The sequence below is a fragment of the Limulus polyphemus genome, unplaced genomic scaffold (assembly GCF_000517525.1).
Source record: "Limulus polyphemus unplaced genomic scaffold, Limulus_polyphemus-2.1.2 Scaffold391, whole genome shotgun sequence".
Taxonomy (NCBI): Eukaryota; Metazoa; Arthropoda; class Merostomata; order Xiphosura; family Limulidae; genus Limulus; species Limulus polyphemus.
Genome location: NW_013666001.1, coordinates 253604 through 262452, shown reverse-complemented (window position 1 = coordinate 262452; position 8849 = coordinate 253604).

Genomic DNA, 8849 nt, shown 5'->3' with positions numbered 1-8849 from the left:
GCAATATATCTATATACGTAAACGCTTTAACCAGTATTGTTACGTAAGACTGAATTTTCTAGAAAACCTTCCCATGGCTATAAATGTAACCAACGCGACGCGCCAAGGAAAGTGTCTATTAGTATTTTGCTATAATCAGTGTGCTATAAACTTCGAAAGTTATAACTGTGATTTTTATAACGCTTATCAATCGGAAAACTTAAGATATTTGACCAGGAATATTTATAAATTTCGAACGTTACAAATCGTTTAACTTCAGTGGATTCTCATCGGACATCAGTATTTTTACGAAAACATATAACTTCAACGGTGGAAAACAGAGTGTGTGGCCAAGGGTAAAGCTAACTAGCTTCCCAGTGGATCGTATCAACATCAATTCGTAATTGACTCGCTCATCGTAAGCTCTCGATAAGATATCAAGGGAGTTCCAAACTAGAAAGAAAATTTTATATTGTTTGTAAGTTTGTGAAACTTTTGTTTATTAATCTTTGTTTGTAATAACTATTTGTAATAATGGTTATTGTAAATTGTACTGTTGTGTGCATATTAAAACGTATTTGTGTTAAAAAATAAAACTGTGTATCAATCTTGTTGGCAAATATTACAAACTGACTATATGTCGGCATTTATTTAAATACTAAATACAAAGTACAATTTAACTAATAAATTTAAATTATCAGCTAACTCTGCTTCGGACAATTCGAAATTCTAATACGTAACACAATCTAACAAAAAATAATTTATCGATTCAAGGCTGTTTCCATTTATTTGAAACTACCTCGGGGTCAATATGACGTTAAACAAAACAAATGTACCTAAATTCTGATCATAGCAGAAGGTTTACAAACGTCAAACTACTGATGTAAAATATTAAAACTGAGCATTAATACATCAATATGAAGTTATAAGAAACAAAAGTGCGCCATCAGAAACGTGGAGTTATGGTATGGCTTTTAGAATACAAATAGATTTTTTTTTCATTGTTCTACAAATTTATAGCATGATATTAGGCTTAAACATATATTTTTTCTTCACTGTGTCTATCAGTATCTGACATAGCTGAAACATATCTTTATTTTTTGTTTGGACTCAATACATTGGCATATGTAATAATAATCTCCTGTGTAAATACACTCATTGAATTTCATCATTCGAAATATAATTTTTGATACAACAGAACAGTAATTTCAAATGAAACATTTTGCCAAATATTCATTGCACTAACTTTGTTGTTGTTAATGAAATATTCGTAGTTAAAAAGAACGTGTCAAGAAAATATGTTCACATAAAGTTATGATAAAATTCGCTTAATATATATATAGCATTTAGCACGTTTTACATCAACTAGTTATAATGTTCAGAACATCCATATCTTCGAGTAAGTTTCGTATTTAATGAGTCAGTTCAAGATGTCGCTTGCCAAAATAATTTAAATTATATACGACTTTATTTTAAAACTCACTAATTACAGCAAGAAGAAAGCGTTGTGCGAAAAATTCGTTCAATGTTCTGCGTTCGATATGTATGCCGTTTCGGCAAAAACACGCGCAGAAATTTGGGGTCCTGGGTGCGCCATAAGAGTGTGATCAAATTCCACTATTCGGTCATAGCAGAGTAGTTTAAAGAGTTGATGTTGAGTGTAGCAGCATTTCCTTTAAGTATGAAAAGATGAGTAAGAAGGCCACCTTAAATTTAAATGCCGCCTTTAAAATTAAGACGAATGTCGTTAAATTGCAATAGGTTTTAAAACAAGATTTGGCATAGACCTTTTTTTTTTATTACTTGTGGTAGGGAGGCGTTTTACTTATAAGGTTAGATAAAATGGTCCTAACTAACTCATAACAACTATAATTTGAAATAAGTGGTGCATTTAGTAACTGACAGGGATCGGTAAGGCAGTGCGCTATGCACAGGTTTGGCATTATCTAGGATAATTAATTACACAGACGAATGTTGGCAGTAGCATGTGGTATAAAGTACACTACGGCCAAAGTCTATGACGGGAAAATATGTCATTGGTGTGGGGTAAGTCGAACTCGAGAGGCAAGGAGTCGGCGTCTTACTCGAAGCCACTTGCCGTAAAGAAATAACTTGTTATAAAAAGTCGGTGAACTTGAAATGTCTTTCTTTTATGGCGTATTCTCTGTTTATAACTCCTCATTGTTTGAAATCAACAAAAGAAAATTTCCTGAAATATATATATATACTTTGTAAACATCAAAATTCGAAGTTCTAACCTATCAAAGCCACAATCAAACAAAAATTAAGTCGCGCTTTGATCATTCAAATTCGTGCCTGTCCACCAGTGTATTTATACTGGAGACCACGTGAACAGTACTTACTCTAGATGACAGAAAGTCATAGCTGATGATATACAAGGGACCGTTCTTTCTGTACTTTCTTCACCTATAAAACTTCAAAATAAGGGATAGCTATGCGCAGATAGTCCTCTGTGTAGCTTTACGTAAGTTTCTGGAACAAAGAAGTCTACATTTATATATATTGTTTGCTTCTTTTATAGCAAAGCTACTAAAACCATCTGTCAACATCTTTAATTTTGAATGGCGGACAACAAGGAAGGCAAGCAGCACTAATTGTTAACTAATGTCTTTTTTTTTACCAAAGAAAAGTGTGTTTGATCGTCACATTATAACTTTCTCCCTCGGCAAAAAGGGTTAAGCATGTTCGGCAAAGAGTTTCAATCCCGTGACCCGTAGATTGCTAATAAAACACTCTGACCGCTAAGCCATGCCAGTCCCATATATATATATGCACTATCTCAGGAATAATTTTCCACTGACAAAAATGTTTGTAACTCGCCGTAAAACAAACTTATGTTACTTTGTTTTCCTGACTTCAAAATTAATATCATTAAACATTTAAATGAATTTTATCGTGTACAAACAGTAGTATATTAAATACTTTCAGTCATTAATAATATGAGTTTCTAAAAAAAAGTTTAAAAGGAGGAGCTGAACTCAAACATCCACTAAGAACCTACGTGTAATAAGTTTAACTAACCTGTTTTCTAGTATAATTCTGAAGCTCCGTGATATTGAAATGAAATTGAACAATATTAATTGCATCATGAACAGTAGTTAAAACTTGAAGTAACTTGTAGAGGTTTTATTTTGTTTAAACAAGTAATTTGTTTTGTTTTGTTGTAAACCAGATGAACTTTTCTGTTTCTACAATTTGATAAGAAATATCTAGGAAAAGTAAAAGTTTGATTACAATCATACATTCACGTTTTTTTTATCCAGGTGATTCAATATGAAACATGTTATTAAGTCATGTGTAGTGTGTTAGCGCATTCTAAGTTGTTTATGTATTTCCCCCCTATTTTCAAAAGAAGGTGAAATGAGTTATCAGACTTAGCTATCTGATGCTTTTGATTTTAATATATAAAGTTATAAACAAAATCTAAGTACTAATTTTGAAAGATCTAAATCACATGAATTGTTTTATAGTTACTACATGTTGTCACAGTTTTACTTATTTAATTGACACTAAGATAAAAGCTAGAAGAACCAACATTTAGCATAGCTCATAAACCATAAGTATAGCCTGGTACTTAGGGCGCTCGACTCGAAAGATCCGGGTTGTGGGTTTAAATCCTCTCAATGAATATTGTTGCGTATCTGTTTGTTTGTTAATTTCCGGTAGAAATTATTTCCGAAGAACTTCGGTGGTACAAGTCCTTTCTTGATTAAACCAGTTTATTCTTTCGCGATACAAATTTTAGTACTCAATAATTCCACAGTCAGTACGTTTCTCGTCACTTTAAACTTAATACACGCTATAAATAGCAGCGATTCACAATCTCGATAACTTCGCTCTCTACTAGTGCAAAACACACACTAGCTCGAAAGAAAATCGTAAATTACCCGAAAAACCGTAACTACTGTTCGCTTTATCATCCATACATTCCCGCAGGCTTTCTATGCTAGGCTTATATACTAACAAGGAGGCGTCTCTCGATCACCCTCGAGCTTCCCATATAATTAGAGAAATTCAGTTACGCATGCTCCCAGAATCACGTGACTTCCGCTGTCGTAACAAAATAATCGTCCTTTCAACCTTTGGGGCATTATAAGGTAACGGTCAATCGTTGATAAAAGAGTAGCCCAAGAGTTGGTAGTGGGTAGTGTTGACTAGCTACCTTCCCTCCAGGATATCACTACTAAATTAAAGACGGCTAACGTAGATAGCCATCGAGTAACTTTGCGCAAAATTCAAAACAAACACCACCCTCAAATAATAAACAATTATGGGAGGAAGAGGTCAACAAACCTGACCCTCCCAGGTCTTTAAAGACCTAAATCCAAACAAAGACAAAAAAGAATAAACAACTCAGTAGCATATAAGTTAAAACAAAGCTAAGTGTTATCAATTAATTTCTCCTTGCTAACAAACTTTTAAATCACCTTATTTTGTTAGTAAATATTTTGGCTTATCATAGAAATTGATTTGATTCCGAAATCAACCTATGCTTTTATGTTGTTATATTCGGAAGTTATGACAAAAAAAACTTCCTTACTTCTAAAATATTAACCTTTCAAAATATTAAATATAACAGCTTATTTTTGTAATTTGTTTAGTAAAATATAACTAGAATTTAATATCGAAATATTACTACGTAAAGTTTGTTTGCTGTTAATCACAGAGCTATACATCCGATTTTTTAACATTATAAACCTCAGATTTACCGTTGAACCAGAAGTGCTCTACTTTGTAAGGACTCTGACAGCAGGTTGCATTATCCTAGCAAAACAAGTAATGATAAAAAATAACAAATTTCCTTAGTATTGATCCGTAATTATAACTTATAATAAAACATAATTAATCGTTTCATTTATAAAGATTATCCCTTTACTGACTTTCATTTTCTTCAATTCATCAATTTAATTGTTTATCATTACATTTGACAAATCCTGACTAAATGGTAAACACAGAGTCAGTCTAAAAACTCATACACATCTCATTGTTCATTTCTTTGTTAATTATATCGCTTGTATGAACAAATTAACTTTAAATAAATATTGCATTAGCTTATTATATACTCTTATCATAAGAGATTTTAGGCACTTCCAAGAAACTATTGATCTCCGCTCGTTCCTGCATAATTATTTAAAAAGTCTTAAACTACTAATAGAATTATTTAACAAGTCCACACAACATTCGTCAAACCTATCTTTTGATTTATTATGGTAATAAATGTTATGTACGTTCTTTCAAATTAATAAGGCACTGATGTTCTGTATGTTATCGAAGCTTAAAAATAGTTGTTTTATCATTGTCTACATTTTAATGTCGTATTGTTTAATATGGCCATTGTAATGTACTTCATCGGCTCGTCCTGTGCCACTTTGACCAACAGGGTAAAGATAGGACTATTCTATAAAAATATCGTTTATGACTCATAATTTGCTTTTTAAATAAATATCAGAATCTTTACAATAAAATGTACTTTCGTTAACCTAGTCGAAAGTGTTTTTTTCTTCTTACACTTGCTGAAATATAATTTCAGGGGAAATAAAATACTCAGGAATATATAAAAATATATCACGTGTTCAGTACAATTAAATATTAATAAAATTAATAGTGGCGCTGCACTTACTCTCTAAGCCGAGTAATGTCTGTTCCCTTTGAACTACAAAGAAATAGGTATAGTGACTTTTCACTTGCATCAGACCACGTGGTGGAAGCATTCTAAACCAGAGTTCTCATAGCTACAACTAATTAAGAAAATTGGTAACTTTTATACAAAGCAACATAACCTTGACAATGGAACAGTAGGTTAGCCCATCGGTTTTACTTGTATTAGAAAACAAAATAAAACCCGTGATATCAATGTCTATTACATGAGACCACATATCAACAACCAAAGTAATCATGATCATTGCACTAGATCACACAGCAGTGGCTATGGTTGTCAGTGTTGCTTCCACCAGATTACATAACAATACAAAATATATTTAACTTGTACTACATCAAATGACAGTAACTAAGAATATCACTATTATTTTCAATAGGTCCGATAGTAGAAGCTATAGTAGTCAGTTTAGGTGCACTATAGCACATAACAGTACATTGTTATATATTTCTTATGCTATAAGTTTACGTGTGTCGGCTCTCCTCTGTCGTATCTTCAGGAATTTGTGATAGACCAAATATATATACATATGTATGCTAAATATTAACCCTTTGCATATCATGCAGTAGATGTCATGGTAGTCAGAAAAAAACGATTTGCTTATTAAGTTATTGTTTGTAATATATTAGTCATTCATTTATGTAAGTCAGCCCATTCGTTGTTTCGGCAAGATAATGATTGTTTGTTTGTTAAACATTGTCCAATCATATAGGCTTATCGTATTGTTAAAAAACGAGCCAATTCTACAACTCTTTTAATGGAATTACTAAACATTTAGAAGACTAATATTATCTTTGTCATTAGTTTCCATTTTAATATTGTAAGTAAAAGTCCGTGAGTCAGGATCTGAAAATTAGCCAATTGGTACCATCAAGGGGGGCAAATTTTCATTATGCATTTTGGATAGGTACATGTGTCCTGGTGCCAAAATGCCTTGGTGGATCTTTCTGCAGAGTAGCTTTATGCTGAAAAAAATACTGTTTCTATGGTTACCGTTAATTTACCGAAATCTGTCACAATACATATTATATCCACATAAACAACGATCTTTCAGTGCTGAAAAATGAAATAAAACTTTTTTGGGGGGGAATTGTTTGTTTATTTGTTTGAAGTTAAGCACAATGGGCTATCTGTGCTCTGCCCACCACAGGTATCAAAACCCGGTTTTTAGCGTTGTAAGTCCGCAGACATATCGCTGTGCCACCGGAGGCCTTTTGGGGAATTATATAACAGAAAACTATTGTTAACTATAAAGGCCTTTCTACTTATGCTTATTTTATTGGATAATTGACGCCAGATTGACCTTTTCAACATTTGAACTAAGACAAAGAGTAAAGCTTTAGATTCAAAACTCAGTATCTTAATATATCTTGTAGAAAGAATTCTAAGTAAAATTCGTAATTCGGGAGATGAGTCACGAATATTAATAATAATAACTATTAATTGATAATCTATAGCAGAATCATTTCAGTCAGACTCGCATTTAAAAACCATCTCTCTCATTACCACGACCTTTCCATACATTTTCAGTGACTGACTTGGATATATTCTGAATCATTATCATCATCTTCTCCTTCTTGAACATCCTATGGAGTTAACTCTTCATTATCTTCGTCAAGCAATTTGTCATACATTTGACTTCCACAAGCATTTCAGTCCATTTGCCAAATACCGTCAATCAGGAAGTTTGCCATCTTTGCTACACGTGTATGCCATGAACTCCTTTACAACTTAAAGAGCAGAAAGTCTTTTTTATCTATTCGATCGCCAGCTGCTCGTCTTCAATAATCCAACCATTATCTTCAGAACTTGATATGTCTGGGAATTGCTCCTAGTTTGTTTTCTACAGACACTTACCTGATAATTTTCACCTGTGAGTGCAGGTAGAGTGTATCTGTGATTCAACATCTCCCGTTTCAACTCTGAACAAGTGCTATTATAGTTTATTTACCTCTTTAAAATTTGATCTAGCTGCATACATCATGCAGGTAAAATCTTGAAGCAGGAGGAACGATTCTGATGGTAATAGCCAACCTTCTTCTAATCCTACCATTGCATCTTTTGTGATCACCTTCAGAGTCCGGTTAAGGATCCCAATTACTCTAGACATATCTGTTGCTGGAGTATTAATGGTGGGCAAATACGTACCTGATGATGACAAATCCTAGTCGAAACGTTGTACATTTGTTGTTATGTTAAAGTTATATTAAAGTTTTCTTCATTACCCATTCAAGCCGTCTCCAACCATTATTAGTCTAAAAGTGGGTTCCTCGTCATCGAATAGTAAAATGAAGTTCTGAATATCCCATTCTGCATTTTCAAGATTAATAAATTATTGTTTTCTCTACAAATAAAAGTATATCATATATTTTGTTATGCTTAATATTTTCATCATAATTATTTTCCAAGCATTCTAGGTAACGTAGACGTTCTATGACTGTAAGTTTTGTTTCTTCTCATTAATTTGAGTTGGTTCTCGTAATAGACGACTTTTCAACCTCTTCTCGTTAGCGAAAAAAACTCGGTAAATAAACCGAACGTAGGACACTTCAGTAGACAAGGTGTGAGGAAACTGTAATCAGAATAATGCATACCGCTGCTGAAAAACATCGTTGTTTATTTACAAAATAATCACTGTTATTCGTTGAAAAATTATAACGACGAAGAGATTTCTTCACTACGTAATAATAATAATAATTTAAAATGGCTTTAAAAATTCATATTCAGCTTTTCTCCTAACACTGAATAAACAAATTTCATTTTAGGATCATTTTCTACCAGGTAACTGCAAAAAATCATGAAAATGGATAAAATTTTCGTACTGTTTTAAAATAAGAACTGAGCTGGCATACTGAAATCAGGCTTGGATAGAATAAGTAGAAGAACCACGAACGAAAGTGAGTAAAGCAATTTGGAAAAGTTTTAATTTTCCCTTTTTTTCTTCAATTGTGGTCTCAACATTCATTTGAGAAAATTAAACCAGATAATCAATCAAATTTTGGTATGGAAAGCGGTTTCCTTTTAGAAATGGCTGAAATGTAAGCTTTCCTTGGCAAATAACATAACTTGGGAAACATGTGACCTATTGATCCATCTCGGCTGTTCCATCCTCTAAACTAATATAAACTGATTTTAAAAAATATATATAAAACATAAATAAAAAAATATTAAAGCCAGTTCTTTTCATCCATAC